Below are 23,074 nucleotides of genomic sequence, written 5' to 3' on the forward strand. Positions count from 1 at the left end.
ACCTAAGCCTAACCCCCCTAAACCTAACCCTAACCCTAACCCTAACCCTAACCCGAAACCTAACCCTAAACCTAACCCTAACCCTTAACCTAACCCTAAACCTAACCCTAAACCTAACCCTAAACCTAACCCTAACCCTAACCCTAACCCTTAACCTAACCCTAAACCTAACCCTAAACCTAACCCTTACCTTAACTTGAATCGGCTTGCTTTCAAAGCGCTATTTAAAGCGCCCTTCTTTCTCCGCGCTTGCTGTTGTCACCCTGTTGATGACGTCAGCGGCGCGGTTTAATCGGGCGCGCTTTAGTCGAGCGCGGTTTTGTCGTGCCACGGCAACCCAGGCCTGCCACGTTCCCAAACCAGTTTTCCGGGCGGTACCATAGGCACCACCATTTTGTTTTTTGCTTCTGCGCATGCGCAGAACAATTTTAATTGCACTGCGCATGTGCACCCAGCACACACATGAGCGAACCGGCAGTAGTGCCTGCAGGAACCCACCCCTGAAGTACAGGTACCTCCTTGACCTATGACTACAATTGGGACCAGAATCTCTATTGCTAAGCCAGGCAGTTAAATTAATCACAATATATTTTACAACCTTTTTTGGGGTGGGGGGCACAATTGTTAAGTAAATCATTGTAGCTGTTAAGCAAAGCATGCAGTTGATAAGTGAATCTGATTCCAATTTCTCTTCTTCGTTGACTTCCCTTCTTGGAAGCTGGCTGGGAAGGTTGCTAAGATTTGATTTGATTTTTTTTCCCCAGAATAAATCAATGGGCAATTTTATTTTATACTGTTAACCTTAACAGTTATAATTTTAGATGGCAATTTTAGTTATCTGAATAGTTTCCATTCCATACATCCAAGACAAACATACAAAAAGCATGTATCTTTACAATTTATATTGTTTTATTTGTTCCTAGTATGATTTAAATGCTTATTGGTAACCTATAACTATTACTAAGTGTTGTACCTTATGATTCTTTACCTTATGATTCTTTATGAATGTATTTTATTTTTCTTTATGTACACCGCAAGCATATGCACCAAAGACAAATTCCTTGTGTATCTATTTACACTTGGCATTCTGTTCTATTCTGTTCTATTCTGTTCTATTCTGTTCTATTCTGTTCTGTTCTGTTCTGTTCTGTTCTATTCTATTCTAATCTATTCTATTCTATTCTATTCTATTCTATTCTATTCTATTCTATCACATATAACCTCTCCAGGACTCATTCCACAGAGCTTCTGATTTGTGATTACAATGCAAATGAGGAGACACTGGGAAGGTTCCTAATGGTGATCACATGACCCCAGGATGCTGCATCCATCATAAATATATGTTGCCAAGTGCCCAAATTCTGGTCACATGACCATGGGGATGCTACAACAATTCTAAGTGCGAGTAAAGTCTCTTTTTCCAGTGCTGTTATAACTTCCAATGGTCACTAAACAAATGGTTGCAAGTCAAGGGCTGCTCGTATGGCACTGTACGGAGTACTCCACAGATGTGATGAGAGCAGGGTTGGTCTGCAAGGGCAGGAAGGCAGGGGAAGGAGTGATGCTAGGAATGTTTCCTTGTATTTTTCTCAAGTCTTTCATTTTTTTTTGAGCATTTGTTATTCCTTTCCTACATAACATAGCTTAACCCCAAGATGAAATGTGTGATGGGTAAATGTGTATGTACAGCAAAGATCTGGAGTAATCTACAGCTTCCAGCTCCAGCTTTTGTCATTTTCGACTTTGTCAAACTCTGGATTTGTGTCACCGGGATGGAGCTGCTGGATACGGATTGTTGAAAAGCTGGAGGAAATCCTACATATTAAAACACAACATACATACACCTACGGTCATCAAAACAGGTGGAAGAGAGGGGGGAAATTTGGCTATATCTCTCATGGCCTTCTCATGGCCTTCAGGAAAGCTGTAAAAACTTGGCTGTTCTGGCAGGCCTGGGGCTGTTGACCTCACTGTTGAGGTCCAGCCCCGATTAGAATGAATGTATGAGGTGTTGCTGTTTTTAAACTGTTTCTTTTGTTATGTGCTTCGTTATGTGTTTTTTCTCTTTATTTTTGTAAGCCACCCGGAGTCCTTCGGAATTGGGCGGCATATAAATGTGTCTAATAAATAAAATAAATAAATAATAAATATATATTAAATCCTTATCTGTCCCAGATTACATTTGGTAATGGGCTGAACCAGAGGTGGTATTCATCAGGTTCTGACCAGTTCTGGAGAACCAGTAGTGGACATTTTGAGTAGTTTGGAGAACCGGTAAATACCACCTCTGACTGGCCCCAGCCTCATCTATTCTCCGCCTCCCGAGTCCCAGATAATTGGGAAGAAATGGGGATTTTGCAGTAACCTTCCCCTGGAGTGGGGAGGGAATGGAGTTTTCACAGTATCCTTTCCATGCCACGCCCACCAAGCCACGCCCACAGAACCGGTAGTAAAAAAAAATGAATCCTACCACTGGGCTGAACCTTTGAAAAGAACACTGGGTGGAGAGGAGCCGAGGGGCCCAGCTTCCTAAGAAACAGGGGCCCCTCTGAAGGGAATTCCCAGCCCAGCCTTCCAATTCCAGTTTCAACAATGTGCATGAAACCAGGGGTAAAGCAGCCAGCTCTGGGACCTGGCACTTTCTGGATCAATGATGGAGAACCTTTTTCTTACAGCGTGCCAAAATTGCACACACACATGTGTGCCCATTCAATCTCCCCACCCATCTATGCATGCATGCGCGAACCCCCCCATCCATGCATGCTGCCCAGCGCGCATGCATGCCAGCGCTGACAGCTGGCCACCAAATATGTCTCCACATGCCACCTGTTTGCCATCATGGCTCTTTTTAAACAGCCTGTTTAAAAAGAAAAAGATATGGCTGGGGAGGCAGGGTTCCTGCACAGCCAAACTGGCCCTGAGCCCAGTGGGGCAGTCTCTCAGCAAGCTCCCAGGACAACCACAGCCTGTGAAGCTTGCTCCTCCTCCTCCACCATCCACTAAAGGACTGTCTTGCATAGAGGCCTCTTTTATTTCCTCACGGAAAACACTATAGGTATTCTTTGACTTACAGTGACCATTCAAAGTTAAAATGGTACTGAAAAAAGTGACTTATAACCGTTTTTCACGCTTATGACCATCACAGCATCCCCTTGGTCACATGATCACATTTCTGATGCTTGGCAACTGGCTCATACTTATGACGGTTGCAGTGTCCCGGGGTCATGTGATTCCCTTTTGCAACCTTCTGGCAAGCAAAATCAACGGGGAAGTCAGATTCACTTAACAACCGTGAATCATTATTAGCTTACCAAATGCAATGACTCACTTAACAACGGTGGCAAGAAAGATCACGGATTGGGGCGAAACTCACTTAACAACTAACTTGCTTCGCAACATAAATTTTGGTCTCAGTTGTGGTCGTAAGATGAGGACTACCTTTACTTTCATGCTGGAACACCATGGACCAGCTGCAGCCTGCCTCGGCCATGTGCAACCTATGAGATGGAGTCTTCCTTGTAAGGATAGGGCCCGCCTTCACATTGCAGTAAGCAGGCTGTGTGTGTAAAGTTTTATCCACAAGAGTCCTTTATCTCCCACAAGATCTTTATTTTTTTCCAATGCAGCTATTTCAATTAAATCCATAAGAGGGCACTGCAAACAACAAAATATCAAAATGCACCCATAAGAAACATTAGCAAAAATGGCTCCTCCAAGTTTATTTACTGTTGCAAAATACAAACTTTTATATAGAGATATACAACTGTCTGCCAGTTATGCAACTGTTTGCTAAATTCTGTATCATTCTAACATAGTCTACAAATTTGCATTTGCCTTGTCATACTGATTTAAAGAGATGTGATTATCTTTTAAACAACTCTGTAAGGCAAAGGTAAAGGTTTCCCTTGCACATATGTGCTAGTCGTTCCCGACTCGAGTCTAGAGGGCGGTGCTCATCTCCGTTTCAAAGCCGAAGAGCCAGCACTGTCCAAAGACATCTCCGTGGTCATGTAGCTGGCATGACTAAACGCTGAAGGCACATGGAATGCTGTTACCTTCCCACCAAAGGTGGTTCCTATTTTTCTACTTGCATTTGCCAAAACTGGGACAAGTAACAGCAGCTCACTCTACAAGCCATACAAGAACCATTATTTAAATAGTGGATTCTTAGGAAACATTTATGCACCATGGAGTTGTTTATCAGCTGGGTGCCATGACTTAGTTTTGACTGATCTAAAATGGGGAGACTATCTGGAATCTCAAAACCTATGGGCCAGACTGGAAAGTTTTGTTTTGTTTTTTAATCTGAGGAGATGCCAGTGGGAAACCCTATCATGCCAATAAAACTACATGGATGTGTCCATGTAAGTCACCAGGACATGAGATTAATTTGAATGTGACTTTACTTGCTGTTATTACATGTTGGCAGCCCTATCACTTCTTCTGTAGCACCGTTAATTATATCCAGAAATATGTCCTTCATATAATCAGAATGTATATGATGGAGAGTACAATTACTAGCATTTCTCTTTGAAATTCAACTGTCTCCCTGATGACTCTATTGCATAAGAGCAACATCAAAGCAATCTCAGATTCTCTACCAGAGGCATGGGAATTTGGGGGCTCTGCACAGTATCTTAGCTGTTCCCAGCATTGCACAGTTCTGGACAGAGAGAGAGATCTTAGATTGTTCCTGGGATCTTCTGGAGTCTCTCTCCCAAGCTTAGGGGTCATAACCACATGTGCTCCTGTCAGTACTGAGACCACTTTGGCCTTTACTTTCGACATCTTCCCCAGTTCGTCCTTCAGGACCTGGGACTTCTCCAGCTTCTCATACTCCTTCTTCCTGAGGTTGCTGTCCCTTGGCACTGCTGCATCTATCATCATTGCTGTCTTCTGGTCTTTGTCTCCTACCACAATGTCTGGTTGATTGGCTAGTACCTGCCTGTCTGTCTGAATCTGGAAGTCCCACAGGTCTTAGCCTTCTTCACAACCCTCTATATGGGATTTCCCATTTGAACTTTTGAAGGATCTAACCCGTATTAAAACAACAACAATAACAACAAAGCAAAACTAAATGGTTGATAATTTCTGCACCCTCTTTTGCATTTTTTTTAAAATTATATGGCTGCCCAACTCACTCTTGGTGATTCTGGACAGCTTACAAAGATTTAAAAAAAAACAAATTATCTTGTTAGGTTCCCCAGTATATACTCTGCAGCTCTGGGGTCCAAGAATAATATTAATATGATGCAATGCTGGCAGAAAAAAATATGACTATCCCAACAATGTTTTCACCATGCTTTGGAGTACTTCACCCTTTCATTGATTTTAGAAATATTCAATAAACTGTAAGTCAGAAAAGACTTTTTATATTGCCATCATTTGTTTCTTCCAAAATCACTTGCCCCTATACGGAAGTTTCAAACATTAGCACAAAAACCTTCATTTCTCCCCGTTTTTTAAATATAATTTGTGCCATGATTCATTTGGCACTTCTTCTTTTGCAGCTTCAGTGGATGCTAGAAGTTGCTGACAAATCCAACTATCCCACTTGATCACTTGATGCCAGCTTACCTAATTGGGAGCCCAGAATTTCAATTGTCACATGTTGCTATCATATGTTCCACAACAAAGCAAATTTTCCTGCTTCTTCTTATGCTGTCAAGATTGTTTCCCATCTAGAGAGTTTTTCCCATATGTTTTTTTGAAAAGTTTTTTTAAATTTTAATTGAAAAACACAAAAAAAGAATCATCCTTCATTACATCTTGTAGAAAGCATGTCGATTGGTTACAGATAACTTTTGTGCATTTCTTCCACAGTCATTACTTATAGTTCATATTAGATTATACACTTTAAATAAAAAATCTTTGTATATCTTACTATCAATGTACCACAATTCTCATTTGACTACAATTATTTGAACGTGCTTTTACCTCAAATCATTCATACTTAAAGACACAACCACATAAAGGCATTCATTAGCTATTTCAAAAAATCCTCCAATAACATTACACCTTCATGACATCTTCTAGGTAAAAGACAATTAATAAAGTTTTTAAACCTTTTCCCCCCTTCCCCCCCCCCAAACTCGCTGTTTAGGATTTGTATCCAAGTTGCTTTTGCCAATACCAGAGCATGTATATATTATTAAACAATATCCATTTACATTTCCTTGCTGTTATTATAATTGGCTAAAAATTGTTTACTATTTATATCCCATCTCCTCTTGTCAGATCCAGGGGAAAAAAACATTACGCCTTTACGACAAGATCTAAATAAAAATTTGTTAATAAAATTTATAGATCTTTTTCCCAGATCGCAATTTGTAATTTAAATCCAAATTTCTTTTACTAGTTTGCCAGTACATGTATATATCATTAAGCTGTGTCCATTATCATTTCATTATTGTTATTATAGTTAATTATTTTTAACGAATAAACATTTAATTAAAATCTAAAACAATCTAAGAATTCGGCTTCCTGATCACCGTCTCTACGGGACGGTTTAGGTCGCAATGGATCATCCAGCGGCAAAAGTATCAACGGCGGTCTCGGAGTGTCGAGACCGCACATTGTGACATCGCAACATTTGCGCCTCCTTCTTCCAGCTTTTCCCATATGTTGAGGGTGTAATAAGGGGCTTGGTGGCACCTTCCTCTAACCATGGCATGAAGACACTGAACACTTTTAAGGAATGTGGCGTTAGGACATCTCATCCTCAGCCCACTGCAGAACCAATCTGATTTTATTTTTATGGTATATAATTCTTTTTCCTGTTAAAATGATGTTTTCTGTTTTTTTTGACATAAATCAAGGCTTGACACCCTCCCCGCAACCCTCTATTTTTTTGTAAGGGCCTAAAGATGTGGCTGTGGCAGTTGGCTTGGGGCCCCAGTGGAGGATCAGCACAATGGAGGTGGTTGATTAACTAATAACAGATCCTACCTCTTGCTGACCATTTCAGCTTGGGCTGCAAGAAAGATTGGACAACCTGCAACCAGAGTAGACCTGTCAGCTGGGAATTTAGACTATTTTCAGCCACAGAATTATCAGTCTTCCAGGGGATCCATAATCCTACAGTCCTTTTGTGAAGCGCAGCTGGCCAGTCAGTGAAGCATATGAGGGGAACCTGCAAACACGGATAGGTTATAGAATCCTGTAATCCATTCTAATACATGTTTTGGAGAGTGACTGGTGTGTCTCTGCTCCTCTTGGTAGGTGCTGCTTAATTTGTGGGCAAGGAAGCAAGTGAACCTACCAATCAATGCCCTGAAACTATCTACATGAAATCTGTAAGGACAACACCACTCCTTGTTGTAGAAGGACAGTAAAGCTTATCAGCACTAAGTATGTTTACCTGTTTTCTGCCAATCACAGAAAAGCCCATTTACACAGCAGATTCCCCCATCAGAACAAAACTTGGGATGGTGGGTAGGATAAAAATGTCTGCTCTGACATTTTTAAAGGGGAGATGGGTCAAAGGCAGGTGAGTGCAAGTACAAAATGGCACAAAGTCTTCCTTGTCCCTTGAATTTGCATTCTGATTTTTTGGAGCAGGAGTATTTTGTCTACCAAGAGGTCATGCTAATAAAATGGGGCAGTGCTGTAATAACACTTTAGGTTCCATCAATATACAGCGGAAGCGTGCAGCGCCCATAACCAGTGTTAAGTATGTTCCCCATTGGGAGAGCAAGTGCGTTCAGCGAAGCGTTGTTAGAGTTGTGTTGGAGAACACACAAACCAGCATACAGAGACACTGCAGTTTAAATAGGCTTTTATTTTCGTGGAAATAGAGGTATCAGAGTCCATCAAACAGTCCAAATCATACACGGATAATTCAGTCAGTCATCAATGTCTTTCAGTTAAGGGATAATCCAAATAACATAATCTAGTATCATATAATCAGGTCGGTACACAAAGTTTGCTAACAGTTGCAAAACTTACAATAGCTCACGGCACTCAGATCAGCCCAGCATCTAACGAACAGAGAGAGAGCTAACAGTCATTCTGGCTCCCTCTTATGGCTGATTGAGGAAAAACAGCAACCAATCACATTTTACAGTATGTTGAAAGAAACAGATACAACATTGTTACATGATTTATATATTGCCAACCCAACGGTTAGATCAGTGTTTTTCAACCACTGTGCCACGGCACACTAGTGTGCCGTGACATAGTGTAAGGTGTGCCGTGGGAAAAACACCCGCCGGGTGTTTTTGCCTCGGAACATCTCTGTGTCCCGAAAGTTATATATAGTCAATATAGGCACAGAGTTAAATTTTTTTAACATTTTCTAATGGTGCTGTGCCTCATGATTTTTTTCATGAAAAAAGTGTGCATTTGCACAAAAAAGGTTGAAAAACACTGGGTTAGATTATATTCCTAACAACCAGTATGCAATATATATCAGCAATGAGAATGATACAAATTGGTGGTTAGCCACTATGGATCTAGAATGCAACTGGTAATTGGACAATCCTAATTTAGAAAGGCAATATTGTTTGACCAAAACAATAAGCAGCTGTTGGCACTTTAAGATAATAGTGTGGGAATGGCCTTGACTATTTGGCTTTATAAAAGTTTTTAAATTAATTTCTATGGAATATTCCGCTCATCCTTCTTTGGCCACCTACAAAGATTAATTATCCAGAAGCAGATGTTTTTCAATCCCATTGTTCTATACTTGTGGCCTTTCTATTCTGAAAGCTAATTGTCTCCTTGCATTTGGTTCAAGGAGAGCTCGTCTTGTTTTGGCCAAGGTCTGTTTATCTCCGAATGTCCCCCACTTTGGAACCAGACATACATATGTATAAGTTTGTTTGTTTTTGGGACCTGTCCTTCTAGTTCAGGGCTTGGCAACCCGCGGCTCTGGAGCTTCATGTGGCTCTTTCATTCCTCTGCTGTGGCTCCCTGTTGCTGGTCAGTTCCACAATTGATAAGGCTTTTGGTTAGGATAGGTAGAGGAAAAAGGACACCACGCTAGGAGGAGACTTTATGATGGGGGAACCGGACTTCCAGTCAGCAGAGGAAAAATGAGACCGCGCTAGGAGAAGACTCTATGGTGGGAGAACCAGACTTCCAGTCAGTTCCAGAATTGAATGGGGGGCTTCTGATTAGGACCTTTGTGGTTCTTTGAGTGTTTAAGGTTGCCAACCCCTGCTCTAGGTGTTCCATTGTGTGAAATAGATAACATTCCTGAAAACCTTCTTTTTTGAAACAGCTGTTGAAAGCCAAGAAAGTGGTGGAAGGAGTGAACATGAAAAGGCACAAACTAATGATCCCCAGGCTAGGAAGAACTGCTGTGTCGATTGTAGATTGTAGATTTATTTATTTATAGGCCGCCCTTTTCCCTGAGGGGACTCAGGGCGGCTTACAATCAAAAAAGGAAGGGGAGTGTAGGACAATACCAAAAAGAAATGTGCACAAAGTAAATTAATTAGTGTCAGCCTAGATCAGATACTTCTCTCAAAGCTAGCAGGGGAATGATCAAATATATAATATCCTTGGGAAGATAGGATAAATGTAAGCATTGGAATGAAGACATACAGGCTTTAAATCCTATGCATTGCAATAGGCAGATCTTCTGGGTGTTTATGTTCCATTCTTAACTGCAGTAACTAAACTAATATCATTGTGTTGTGGCTGTAAGTCTGTGTCAAGTAGCCTCAGCCCTTTGAGGTAGAGCAGCTGGAACACCAAAGTAATTAATACTAACACTATTTTTTATTATAGGGTTACAATAGCGAAATTTTGCAACTCTGAATGTGCCTCCCTTCCCTCCTTTCCTTTTTTTTTCTTCTTCAAGGTAACTAGGAAAGATCAAGTCTGAAATCCTTTCCACTTCTGCTTTGGTCTGATTTCTCCCGTCTGATCATTGGCTTCTCTTCCTGCACATCCACAAAGTTATTCTCACAGTAAGTCAATTCCTGAATAAAGGGGAAAGTATTTGCAGAGGCAAGATTTACTGCTGTGCCTAAGCTGAGATTAACCGTCATGCTTCACTGGAAGCTGGAAGCTACTGGAGTAACCTTCTTAGAACTAGAAGAAATCCATTGCTCTAGTTAAAGAGACTTGGGGTAACAGTCACAAACAGAAAGCCCAAACACACTAATCTTAAAATCAAGAATTCTAGATTTAAAGAGAACATCAAGGTACATACAACACACACAACCACAATCCCTTTAAATATAGAAAAGGAATACTAAATAATAACCAGAAAAATTGTTGAGTTAGGAAACACAGTTAAAACAAATTCATACAAACACTTGGTTCATTCTAACACTGTTTCTTTCTTTTTATCTTGCAAACCATAATTGCTTCTATTGCATCTGCACACTGCCTCATGCACTGTGTTTTTTCCCCTTTAAACTCCTCTTTCAGGGTCTCAGCTCAATCAGATGACCCACCTTCATCTATAATATATGTGCTATTAATATATTTGCAGTATATAATTATAATAATATAATTATTATATTATATTAATAATATAAAAGTCATAAATTCTCTCTATGTGATCAAACCACATTAACATATTCCTTTCTTCTGGCAGACACAATTATATTTAATCCATTTTAATTCAGTACTTGTCCATTCTTGACCCAATCTATTTTTGTTTTGTCATATGCATTTCTTATGTAACTCTCTCATACAGCATTCATCTTACTCATGTTTTCCTTGACATACACAAATTTTATTTTCATGTAACAAAATGAGCAGGAGCCTATTCTTACATGCAGCCGTGTTAGCTTGGTTCAACAAATATTAATTTCTTATAACAGGCCTCATTTGTACAACTAAGATTTATATGTGCATTTCTCAATTTTTTTCATAAACATTATACTAAAGTAGACATATTCATCTCTCTGCTCTAGTGCTTTGCTATTTATATATTACATGCAATCATTAATTTCATTTCTCCCAACAAATGGAACTATCTTGGTTTTTGATACATTAATTTTCAGATCCAAGTTCCTTGTTGCACTGTAACTTAACACCCACTGCAAAGCATTAGGTTCTTAGTCAACAATATAGCATCAAGTACAAAAATACATGTACATTTATGTCCCAGTCCAATGTCAATTAGCATCACCACATGCATTCCTTATTCATTTATTCATAAATACATTAAATAACCAAATATAAAAGTATACCATTAATCCTTACCATACAATTTACTCAGAACTGAATCATTTGCTAAGTATTCTGTTTGTTCTCATTTATGCTTTACTCCATCATATTCAGCAATCAACCTTCAATTGTTTGCACAACATTTTTAGTACAAGTCTTTTAATTTTGTCATACACTTTCTCTAAACCAACTAACATGTAATAATTTTTATACCAACAAGGCTTGGTTTATAGGAAGTAAAATTGGAGGTCTGAAACTTCCCATAAGTACTCTTGATTGAAATACCCTGGCCCACATCTTGCCAAGGTGTAGTTGTGTTGTATGTAGTTCCTGCTGCTATTGCTGATGTCCTACTAAGATGTTCTTTCCTGGTACTTACCTCCAAACCCCAGCATGTGAGACAGATAGGACCCTCACTGCATCTATGCTAAAGATAAGGGAGAAATCATAAAAATAAAATAAATCCTATAGATCTATTTTTGATCTTTGTACCAACTACTTCCCTTTGCGGAGGGCATGGTTGAAAATCAATTAGGCTGAGAATGAAAAATGAAGAAAATGTAAAAAATTATGTTTAACTTCACGTAGCCACATGTAAAAACAACCAGTGGTGGGTGAAAGGATCAGCAGCAGCTTAAAGGATTCTCCCATTAAAAGGTACAAGGGAGAAAGTTATATTCGTAGCTAAGGCATAGGACACAATATAATGCATTGTTGTTTTTACCAGATCTCAAAAGGCATCAGGCCTACAGTAATTGAGCTTGCATCAGAGGTGAGTTCCTACCAGTTCACACCTATTTGGTAGAACCGGTTCATCAAATCTACCGAACCAGTTAGAAGAGGTTCCACCAGTGGACCCGGAAAGCAGGCCACACCTACAGAAGAGGTTCCACATTTTTTTTGAAACCCACCACTGGTCCTTGGATATGATTATTCTACACTATCATGCTCATATTTATAAAACTCAGTGCCTCTGTGAAAGGTAAGGATGACTACTGTGTTTGTGGTGCAATTAGAATATTGCGTGTGTTGAAGTTGTTTTAACGCAATGCCTTTTAAAAAACAAGTTTACATCATATTCTTATGGATGCCAGTGCTGTGTGTGAGGTAATTTAAGGTGGTTCTGACAAGTGTCGTCGGCATCTTCATATCCAGTCACATGGGCAGCAAGCCACTCCCATCCGGTCACATGGGTGCAAGCCACTCCCACAAAGGAGGCCACACCCACAGAGTAGGTTCGAACTATTTTTGAAACCCACCACTGGCTTGCATAGATAGGATAAACTTCAGAAACAATAAAAAGTCTAAGCAAGCCCAGAAAATAAAACACAACCTTAGTCAATGCTAATTAGACATTTTCCCGTGTCTATATAAACAGGCATTCCTTTCACCTGGAATTGCTTCTTATTTTTCTGAAAAGCCCAAGCTTTCAGTCTGAAGGGGAATAATTTCACCTTTCCCCTTTTTCACCCCAGCATATACTTCTCACTTAAATCTGTATTTCTCAATTCTATCTGCATTTACCAAATGTTATCATTGTCCGCTCTTGTATCCTTCTAATCAGAAAACTTTCCCAGGCAAGCTAAATAAACTAATCCACCCATATGTTTTGCATTCATTTTTGCTAATGTGTTTATCTTTCCCTTTGAAGAATGTGAAGCTTGATAAATAAATTACAGAGCCACTAAAGAAAACCATATCTCTGTATTAACATTTGTCCAGTTACACAGTCTACACTTCCATTCGATCATTTTTCAACGTTCTTAGGATATTTATGACTTTCATCATTTTTCTTTGACATCATGTTGATAGCATTCATTTAAATTCTATACTCATGGGGCTGATAGCCTATCACTGTCAATCCCATGCAACTCTTTAAAATGCTCCTTTCAGCATTTCCTTGCTTCACTTTCATCACAAATCATTTCATCACTTTTATTTTTAATTCCATTCATTCCATTGGAAGCCCTTTGCGTAGTCCTCATTCAGTTTCAGAGCAATTTTTTATTTCCATAAGATACATTTTCTGTTCTTACAATCATTCCACTTCCCTTCTGCTTATTTTCACTTCTTTCCATTTTACCATATCCATTTTTAAGTAATGGCATCAAACAAATTTTTAGATTTATATTCATTCTTTGCCATCTGTATGAAGGAACAGAGCTGCAAATGCTTAAATCACATCTTGGAAACAAACAATGTACTTTTGCTAAACAAATTTGCAATCATTCTCTTGACTCCAAAAGGCCCAATCACTTTTTGTGCAATTACTTCTTGCTTCCTTCCCTCTGTTCATGTCACCAAACAAAATATTTTTATTTGAATCACATTCACTCAGAATTAGTTCTTCCCCAAAATCCTTCCTACTTTTTTCATTATCTTCATTCATTGCAGTATAAACATACAGTATATTGCCAAAAGTATTCACTCACCCATCCAAATAATCAGAATCAGATGTTCCAATCACTTCCATGGCCACAGGTGTATAAAATCAAGTGCCTAGGCATGCACACTTTTTACAAACATTTGTGAAAGTATGGGTCGCTCTCAGGAGCTCAGTGAACTCCAGCGTGGAACTGTGATAGGATGCCACTGTGCAACAAATCCAGTCGTGACATTTCCTCGCTCCTAAATATTCCACAGTCAACTTTCAGCTGTATTATAAGAACGTGGGAGTGTTTCGGAACGATAGCAACTCAGCCACGAAGTGGTAGGCCATGTAAACTCATCCAACATCAGTGTATGACCTCACAAATGCGCTTCTGGAAGAATGGTCAAAAATTCCCATAAACACACTCCTAAACCTTGTGGACAGCCTTCCCAGAAGAGTTGAAGCTGTTATAGCTGCAAAGGGTGGACAAACATCATATTGAACCCTATGGATTAGGAATGGGATGTCACTTACAGTAAGTTCATATGTGAGTAAAGGCAGGTAAGCGAATACTTTTGGCAATATAGTGTAGCTACAATCAACCTATGAATCCCAATCTTCATATGCATCCTATGTGACACCGGTTCCTTTCTGATATATCTGTTTTCCCAGTGGTGTATTAACCATTAAGCAGACTAAGCATGCGCTTAGGGCACCAGGCCCAAGAGGGCACCACAAAGTTGAGAAAGAAAAAAAAAAACCCCAATGAATATTTGTACAATATGTACAATGGAGAGGGGGCACCAAGATTTGTCAGTGCTTAGAGCACCAGTGAGCCTTAATCCGCCAGTGTTTTCCCCTTCGTTCACAATTAAACATACCTTCACTTTCCAGCATGTATTCATCAATTCCCCTGCACAAAATCAGACCTTAATTTAAATTTATCAAGCCCTTCCCATTTCTCTGAAGTTTCACAGATGCATAAAAATATCTATTTTTTTTTGTTCTCCTTGTTTCTTAATTTGTGCTTTTTACAAATTACATCTCTTAACTTTCAAGTCACAGTCTTCCATATGCCATGGTTGTCAGCAGATGGGCCCAGTGCTAATCATGGCTCAGTCGAGGTTTTCATATAACATTTTTTGTAAGATACACTAGGTCACCATACTTATGTGCAGTATTCCTTGCATTCATTGTCAATTTTGACATGTTGTGAGTATAACACGAGTGCGGTGTTATTCTAAGAGTACCAACAGTATTCTATACAAGTTAGGATATCTAACCTAAACATGATATGATCCCACAAATTGTGTTGTCCTGTGGATCGAGTAACACATGTAATATAAATATCCACCTCAGTTCTGGTAATAATTAAAATGCACAGCTTTCTTCTGTCCTCACTTCACTTCAATTTTATTTATTGTAAGAGGCTGAAGTTTGCATTTCATCTGTTTGCCTTGTTCCAGGACTCAATGTTCTCAGCGCATGTTCTTTCCAGATTCACAGTGGTGTCTCCATAGGGTACACTTTCAGTCAGTTCCCAACATGACTTGGATAAGACATTGTAGCTCAGAAACCCCATTTCTATTTGGGTCACTTTTTGTATATGCCCTACATGTGTTATTCAGGTTGTCATATACCCTGCATTGACTTACTCTGCATCGGCCTAGATCAAGCTGTGTCTCCTGCTGGGCCTCTGAAATGTGCCTTTTCTCTGTGTTGGAGCCTGCCTTACAGAACAGCCTTGCTCACCAGAGATACTAAACAGCTCCTGTTGGCCTTCAGGAAGGAGGTGGGGACTTGGCTTTTTCCCCAAGATGTTGACAGAATGGCTGGTGGACAGATATAGGTTTTATTGGGGTCTTGGTGCAGTTTATTCTTTTAAACAGGTGTTTTAATTTATTATGATTTTATTTTGGTAGACAGGTGGCTATATAAATTAGTTTAATTAATTAAATATATACCAAGCATGGAAAATCCGGAGTGTAGGCAGTTGAAATGAATACCAAATTTATTGCAGGTTTAAGATGTCTACAAGAATCTGAACGACTAAGGGTCAAAACAAATTGGCAGTAGATAAGTGTCAATGGAATTCAAGGCGGGCTGGTTAGATTTCTTGTGGGCTTGAAGGGACTTGAAACTGATGATGCGTTTGACCCCCTCAGTGCTTAGCTTGGTCATCTCCGACTTACAATAACTCTCCCTAGTCCAGATTATCATTTGCTCATGCCATATTTCATACATGGTTATCTAGCTGAAGCGTTCAATATTGCTGAAGTCCATGATGTTTAAATTTAAAAGCCTTCACCTGATAAATCTACCATATATACCCTGTTTCCCCGAAAATAAGACCTCCTCAGATAATAAGCCCAATCGGGCTTTTGAGTGCATACGCTAAAATAAGCCCTCCCCTGAAAATAGGCCCTCCCCAAAAATATTGGAACACAACAGCAGCTAAGAGGTAACCATGCTTGCCACCTCCTGTGCCTCAAAAATAATAAGACCTCCCCCAAAATAAGGCCAAGTGCTTATTTCGGGGGTCAAAAGAAAATAAAACCCTGTCTTGTTTTCGGGAAAACACGGTAGTTATCATAAGATATCTTACCTAATACCAAGAGGTGGGTTCCTACCAGTTCGCACCTATTTGGTAGAACCGGTTCGTCAAATCTACCGAACCGGTTAGAAGAGGTTCCACCAGTGGACCCGGAAAGCAGGCCACACCTACAGAAGAGGTTCCAAAAATTTGAAACCCACCACTCACACACACACACACACTCACATACACACTCACAGAGAGAGAGAGAGAGAGAGAGAAAGAAAGGAAGAAAGAAAAAGTGAGAGAGATGAAAGAAAAAAAAGGAAAAAGGGAGAGAGAGAGAGAGAGACAAAAGAAAGGAAAGAGAGAGAGACAGAGAGAGACACAGAGAGAGAGAAAACATGGCCGGCAAGCCTCTCCCACTTGGTTACATGGCCGGGAAGCCACTCCCACAAAGGAGGCCACACCCACAGAGTAGGTTCAAAAAATTTTTGAAACCCACCACTGCTAATACCCCTTATATTATAAGATTTAACTTGTTTCCTAACCACATGGATGAATAGGTACTATCTGAAAATACATAGTATAGAAGCCTGAATACTGTAGCACAAAGATACTCACATCATGATCAGAACACTACATGGTGCACAGGCAGAGCTTGTAAAAGTACAGCCATCTGTCTATATTCATTGCTAGAACCATGAGTTGAACTTGATAATTGTTGGCATCTGTTGTTGCAAGTATCTTTACATTTTTTTTCCAGCAACTATATGTCCCCTTCTATGTATTCACATTTCACTGAACTGCAAAAAGAATTGGAAGCACAAATTCTTGAAGAAACTTGATGGTTGTGACAAATCACACCGTGTTATTGCTTTTTAATATGCTCAACATTGAATTCTACAATAGAGGACTGTGGCATTTTAACTTTGCTTTATGTTTTGCCTTAATCTTTTTAATGAAATGCTTCTTGAACTTTCTTATTTGTAGAGGTGAGATTATCCTTATATTAATGTTTTCACTAATAAATCACAAGATCTGTGGAATCAGAATTTGAAGAAAATTATGATTGATTGCACAGGAAAATTCCAACTATAGCATAGCTAAAGAAAGTATATCCACAAATTTGCAATGCCTGAAGTCGACACAGTAGAAATTGACCACATTTTAAAGTAAATTATGTTTCTTCCTACTTATGATTCTGCATCAGTGCACAATGATTTACAGATAATTCTATATTGTTGCCATCATTAAATGGCCATCAAGTGCTGACTGAAACACAGATATTTTTACGCATCAAAACTTGAGGAACATTATGAGTGATAAACTTTTAAGTAACATTAAAGGTAAAAGTTTCCCCTGTTCAGTGCAGTCTGACTCTAGGGGACAGTGTTCATCTCCGTTTTTTAGACAAAGAAGCAATGTTTTCTAAAGAAACAGAAACTATCCAAAATGTCCTTGTCTTGCAACAATGGTTAATTGCTTTGCAAAACTGAATAAGAATTGGTCAATCAAGTTCATAGATATTTACATTTGTATTTTGTTTCCATTGTTCTTCCTCTCACTGATCTCTCACTTCAATTGGTCAGCCAACTTGCATAAAAGAAATAAACAAGACCTTGGATAAACAAGGTTATCCTTTTGCTTCCTCTCACTGTTGCAAGCGTTTTCCCTGAAGTGTCTTTTATCAGTAGTAACTCAGAAATTACGGTAGCAATTGTATTTTTAAAGGCACCCTTTAAATACCTTTTCCACTGCATTTTATTCTGTCTATTCTGTTCATTAAATGTTTACTAGGCATTTTTATTTGGAAAAAAACATGTTGGGAATTGTTTTTCTTTGGAAATTAGGGTATTAATTTGGAATGTTGTTACTAAATTCTTGTTTGCAACATACAGCATTTCAACCACTAATGCACTTGATTTCATATAAATCAGAAGGTTTTATTTCAAAGAACCTATATTTAGCATGAAGGTTTCTACATCCTATCTATCTATGCACTCATGAACAAAGAGAATCAACAATGATCCCTACATAGCCATATAAGAGGAAGACAGTCCCATATCAAGGTCAATTGTTTTGCTGCATTTGTAGAATTTGAAAGCAATTAGGAGGGGTGAGAAAACCCAACCCTTTTCTTCCATCTTAAGCATAGGTTGGCAAAAGAAAAACAAATGAGCCAATCCTCTTGCATAAAAGCCAGAATCTCTCCCAGCCCCGAAGGACTCCCACTTTCTCTTTGGATGTTGACTATAGAAAGGAGGAAAATTACTTCTCTCTCTTTCTCATTCCTCTTTTATAGCCTCATGGGAGATTGGCACATCACATCACGATTGCAAGAACCAGCACACAAGTATTAATTTCTAACGTCTACATACACACACACACAAACGTCCTTATTTAAAAACAAGTTTTAACAAGATGCTCAGAAGTCATTCTGATTTGCATGCCAAACCCAAGATTTTAATAACAAGATTGTTTGAAGCAAGTACTTTCTTCCTGGCACCACCTAACATGAAACCTACAACATTCGCCGTTGTTTATTCCACTTTGAGGTTGTCAATTTACTTTGCACTTTCTGTATCTGCCCAGCGTTCAACATGTATGAATATTCCCTAACAAAATAAAGGAGGCGAACTTTAAACTTTCAACCTTGCTTGAACCTTAATAAACTCTCCCACCCCCTTGTCTGTGCCTCTTAGGCAATATCACACTTGGCCCAACCAAAACAGGGAAGTTTGGGGAGCTGCTCTTTAAAGCTGTACAACAGTAATGCGGGAGGGGACCTTTTGTTTACAGGCTCCAACTCTTATTTCACAGAATTCAGACATGGTGCTTAGTATTTGGGAATAATCCCACTGACATGTCCTAACAATTCATAACTCAACGTCCTTGATTGTCTATTAATCTCTTAAATCAATAGGAAAGCTAGGGGCACTTAGGGAGTGGTAGACAATTGATCTCATTTACATTTGTTCGCTTAGGATTGCCAAGATACCTTAAATATTTGTGATAGAGCTCTACTTTAAAGGGCTTAAAACCTGGGTGAGTTTAATGGTTTCACTCTCTAGATCAGTGTTTCTCAACCTTGGCGACTTTAGGTCCTGTGGACTTCAACTCCCAGAATCCCCTAGCCAGCATAGGGATTCTGGGAGTTGAAGTCCGCAGGACTTAAAGTCGCCAAGGTTGAGAAACACTGCTCTAGATTGAATTACAATCCAAGTGCATTTCTTTCTTCATCTTGAAACATGGGGTTATTATTACTGTTTTTCGCCTGGAAGAAACAGAATCCCAGAGCCGCCCTTCAGTAGTATAAAGGTCCTGGCCCGGCCCTCTCCCGCTACTCCTTACTGGCCTCCAGGGCCAGCCCTGAAAGAGCTCCCGCTGGCAAGCCAAACCGTTCCCACCGCCTCCCCGGCCGCTCCACGCTCTCCAGCCGCTGGGCTAGGCCAGGCCGCCAGCCAGAAGCCAAGGGAAGGAAGCGCCTTTTATGGCAGAAGGAAGGGCCATATATGGCGCGAAGGAAGCTCCATGTATGGGCAAGGCAGTGCTTGCGTGGAACCAAGCGAGAGCCGCTTCCGCTCGGCCTTGGCTCGGCGGCTGGGATCGGATGACCGGGGTGGCTCGTTGAACTGCGAGGCGGGGGAAGGCAGCCGGGCCGCCGGGATCAGGCTAGAGGCCCGCGAGGGCGGGTTTACTCAAGCCAGGCCTCGGGAGCGGCGGGACCCCTCGGTCCCTCGGCCCGGCTGGGAGGTAGTTCGGGCTTCCCGCCTTTAGCGGGCTTCCCGTCCCTTCCCTCCCCTCCCCATCCCTGGGCCGCCTCCAGGAGTGACGCAAGGCGTTTCCTGTCGCTTCACGGTCAGCTCTGAAGCCGCGCTTTCAATTACAAACAGCTGTTGGCTCGCTGCGCCAAAACAGATTCTCTCCCACCGTCTGGCCCATCGGGAGAGCTGCGGCTTCCAAGGCGCGCAAGAATCCGGTGTCCTTGCGGCGAAAGGCGTGTGAAACCCAGCAGGGCGAAGGGCCGCCTCCTTCCTGCTGCAGCCAGACCGAGTCAGCCCCAATGATTCCCCCTTCTCCCCCGCCCCTGCTGGTGCGGCCATCTCAGAGCGCTTTCCGTTTGGCAGCGTGGAGCTTCGCGCTTGCCAAGCAAGCGAAGCGGGGATTCCCAGCCTCCGCTTCCCTGGGAAGGGCGGGTGAAGCCAGGCGCATTTTAAAGGGCTCGCGCCTGTCTGAAACACTGGGCTGATTGATTGATTGATTTTGTGTGTCTGTGTGTGTGTGTGTGGAGGGTGGGGGGAGGTATGCTGAAGCGCGCTGAGTCCGGGGCGTTGGAGGAGCATCGCCGGGAAAGTTACTTCAAGGATTCTCTAGTAGTCCGAGGGCCAAGATTCATTTAAAGAGAGTTCGAACCCTGTTCCCACTTAGGGTGCACACCATGGGGACCCTGTCGGTAAGGGAGTAGGAGTAAGGGAGTGGGACGTTCTCATTATCATGCGCGTTTTGGCGATAGTTTTAGTTTCTATCGAATTTCCTGATTGTCACAGGAGGGAGGGAGCGCCTGGAGGCATTGAATCACTACCTCGTCAAGGATTCCGCAGAATGTTTGCAAATTCAGACAACCCCCGGCCGCGTCGGTAGGAAGGCAATTTCCCCCTTCACTACTTCTTCGAGTCCCGGACGTCAACCAACCCGTGCCTAGAAGTGTTGTGGGAATCCGGGATCAAGCCAAGTGTGGGTTTTTCTTTCTGCTTTCACTCGTGTAGTGGTAGGCTTAGTGTCTAACTACTTACATTAATTCCTGAAGGTGTTCGCTACACTGATTTATTTTCTTGACACTTACGTTCTTTTGCCCCGGGCATTCTTCTCTCTCTTACTGTATACCAAGTAAGTACGGTTAATCCACAGCAAGGAGAGCATTCTGCACAAGTTTAGAGACACGGTTGCTTTACGAGGTTGTCCCCTCTAAACTGATCGTGTTGGGAGAAACCATCTGCCTCCGCCCTAACTCGCCTGCGTGGCCTGATGTATAAGGAGCTAAATCAAGTTAATAAACTCAGCGGAATGGAGGGGAAACCCGGGGGTCTAGGGCAAATCTTTCCTCCCAAGATAGGAGCAGACCCACATTCTGAAGATAACTTTGCACCGACCAAAAATCTATCTTTAGGGAGAAAAAGGGACCAAGAAGCAGTTTTTGAAAAACTCAAATCTGTGGTAAAAATGAGTCTCCTATAGGTCCAGATCACCCATCCCCATCATAAAAACTTCCCAATAGTCAGCCCAGAGGGCAAGCTGGAAAGGCAGAGCTGTTTTGGACCACAGTTACTATTCCTGTTGACTTTTTCTGGCCTGGATCATCCCTCGATGTGCCTCTCGCGTTAGGCTTTGCTCGACGCCACCAGTCAGCTCGTTCCACTTCCCCACGTCTCTTTTTTTATTGAAGGGTCGCGAGTCACAAGCTTCCACAGCACTAGCGAGGAATCTTGCGGCACCCGAAAGGCTCCCGCCCTATTTTTTCCTGGCAGATGTTTTCTGAAGAAGTGACTGCATCTTGGAAAGCTTCCATCAGAAGTAATATCTTCGCCTTTGATATGTCACAGGACTGACTTCACTTCCTTAGCGCTGCAAAAACGGTAAAGCTCCCTGCTTGGTTGAACTCTCCCCTGGTCCTTTGCTGCTTACCTGGGAGTAGTAAGTCCCCGGAACTGCTCTGTTGAGCGGAGTAGGGAAAGTTGACAGGACGGAGAGAGAGAGGTCTGCCTTTTAGTGCTGCGGCATAGACTATTGAAGGCCCCTTCCTCGTCTGGCCCGCCTGCTTCCCTTGGTGCTTCCAAGGATGGACCCAAAGCTGCGCACTCCGGCGAAGCCTGCCTGGCCGAAACAACCCTTTCCTGCGATTAGCGGACTCGCAGCAGCGTGGCAGGTCAATTCTCAACTTTTTTGCCCCAGGGAAGAGCCCGCTGCCCATCTGCACTCGGCCTCAGGTTCTAGTAGCCAAGTAGGAGCGGTTGCCGGCGTTGACTCCCGAGGGGAACCGAGAAAGTCGGGGCGCGGAGCAAAGGAGAAGCTTGCAGGCGTCCTCCGCCAACCCGTAACTCAGCCCTCTCCAACTCGGACCCTCCAGGAAGGTAGATCCGGAGTCCCACCGTTTTCCAGAGCACGGGGTGGGGGCTCTCTCCGGACGTGTCGCTTTAGAAATTCTGGAACATATTTGGAGAGGAAAAGTTCCCCGCCTCTCCCTTGACCCGTCCGAATATATGCTAGAGGTAACCACCTCGGCCTCCCTTGCAAGGTTGTTCTAAGGATCGGGAAAGGACGAAGGGGTGGGGGGGGGGAGGAAACAGATCCAGCCAAATCCTACAGCGCACCCGCTGTTAGACAAGTTGGTTGTTCCCCTTTGGGCCGAGGCTGGGGCTCGAATCCCGCTCGGGTGTTTCCTTCCTAGTGCTGAGGGTCTTGGTAAGGCATAACAGTGAATTGGGTCAGGAAACTGGGGCTCTGTTAACAACGGGGGTTAGCGCGTCATCATGTGAAGCACGTGCCTTTCTATTAGTAAACATATGGACGCTTTTATGCAAGAAGAGCCACGCAACTTGCTTTCTTCAACGTAGCACCTTCCAGCCTGTTGAAAGTATACAAGGCGTGGTATTCCCGGCCAAAAAGAGGGTTCTGGAAGTTGTCCTTCCCCCCAGATTATCTTGAGGTCCAGATTGCGCCAGGCGTAGCTAGAAGAACCCCTAAACCCGGGATTGCTTAAGCCCACTACCACTCCACACAACCAGTTCTCTGGTCGTTCTCTGGGGAGACGGGCCGCTTCTCCTGCGCTGCGTTACGGGACCACAGGAGTCTCACGAGCTTCCGGAAGTTTTGGAGCCTTTTCCCCGCCGACCGCCGGGTGTAAGGAGCGTTAAACACACCCCGCTGGACGACACAAAAAGCCCCAAGGGACCATCCTGATAGTGGAAGCCTTTTGCAGCCGAGTTTCCGGGGCGCCTTGACCTCCCCTGGCTACTGGCCAGTTTCTGAATAGGTCTGCT

The sequence above is a fragment of the Thamnophis sirtalis genome, unplaced genomic scaffold (genome assembly GCF_051295495.1).
Source record: "Thamnophis sirtalis isolate CommonGarterSnake01/CBP01778 unplaced genomic scaffold, rThaSir2_p1.2 scaffold_3, whole genome shotgun sequence".
NCBI lineage: Eukaryota > Metazoa > Chordata > Lepidosauria > Squamata > Natricidae > Thamnophis > Thamnophis sirtalis.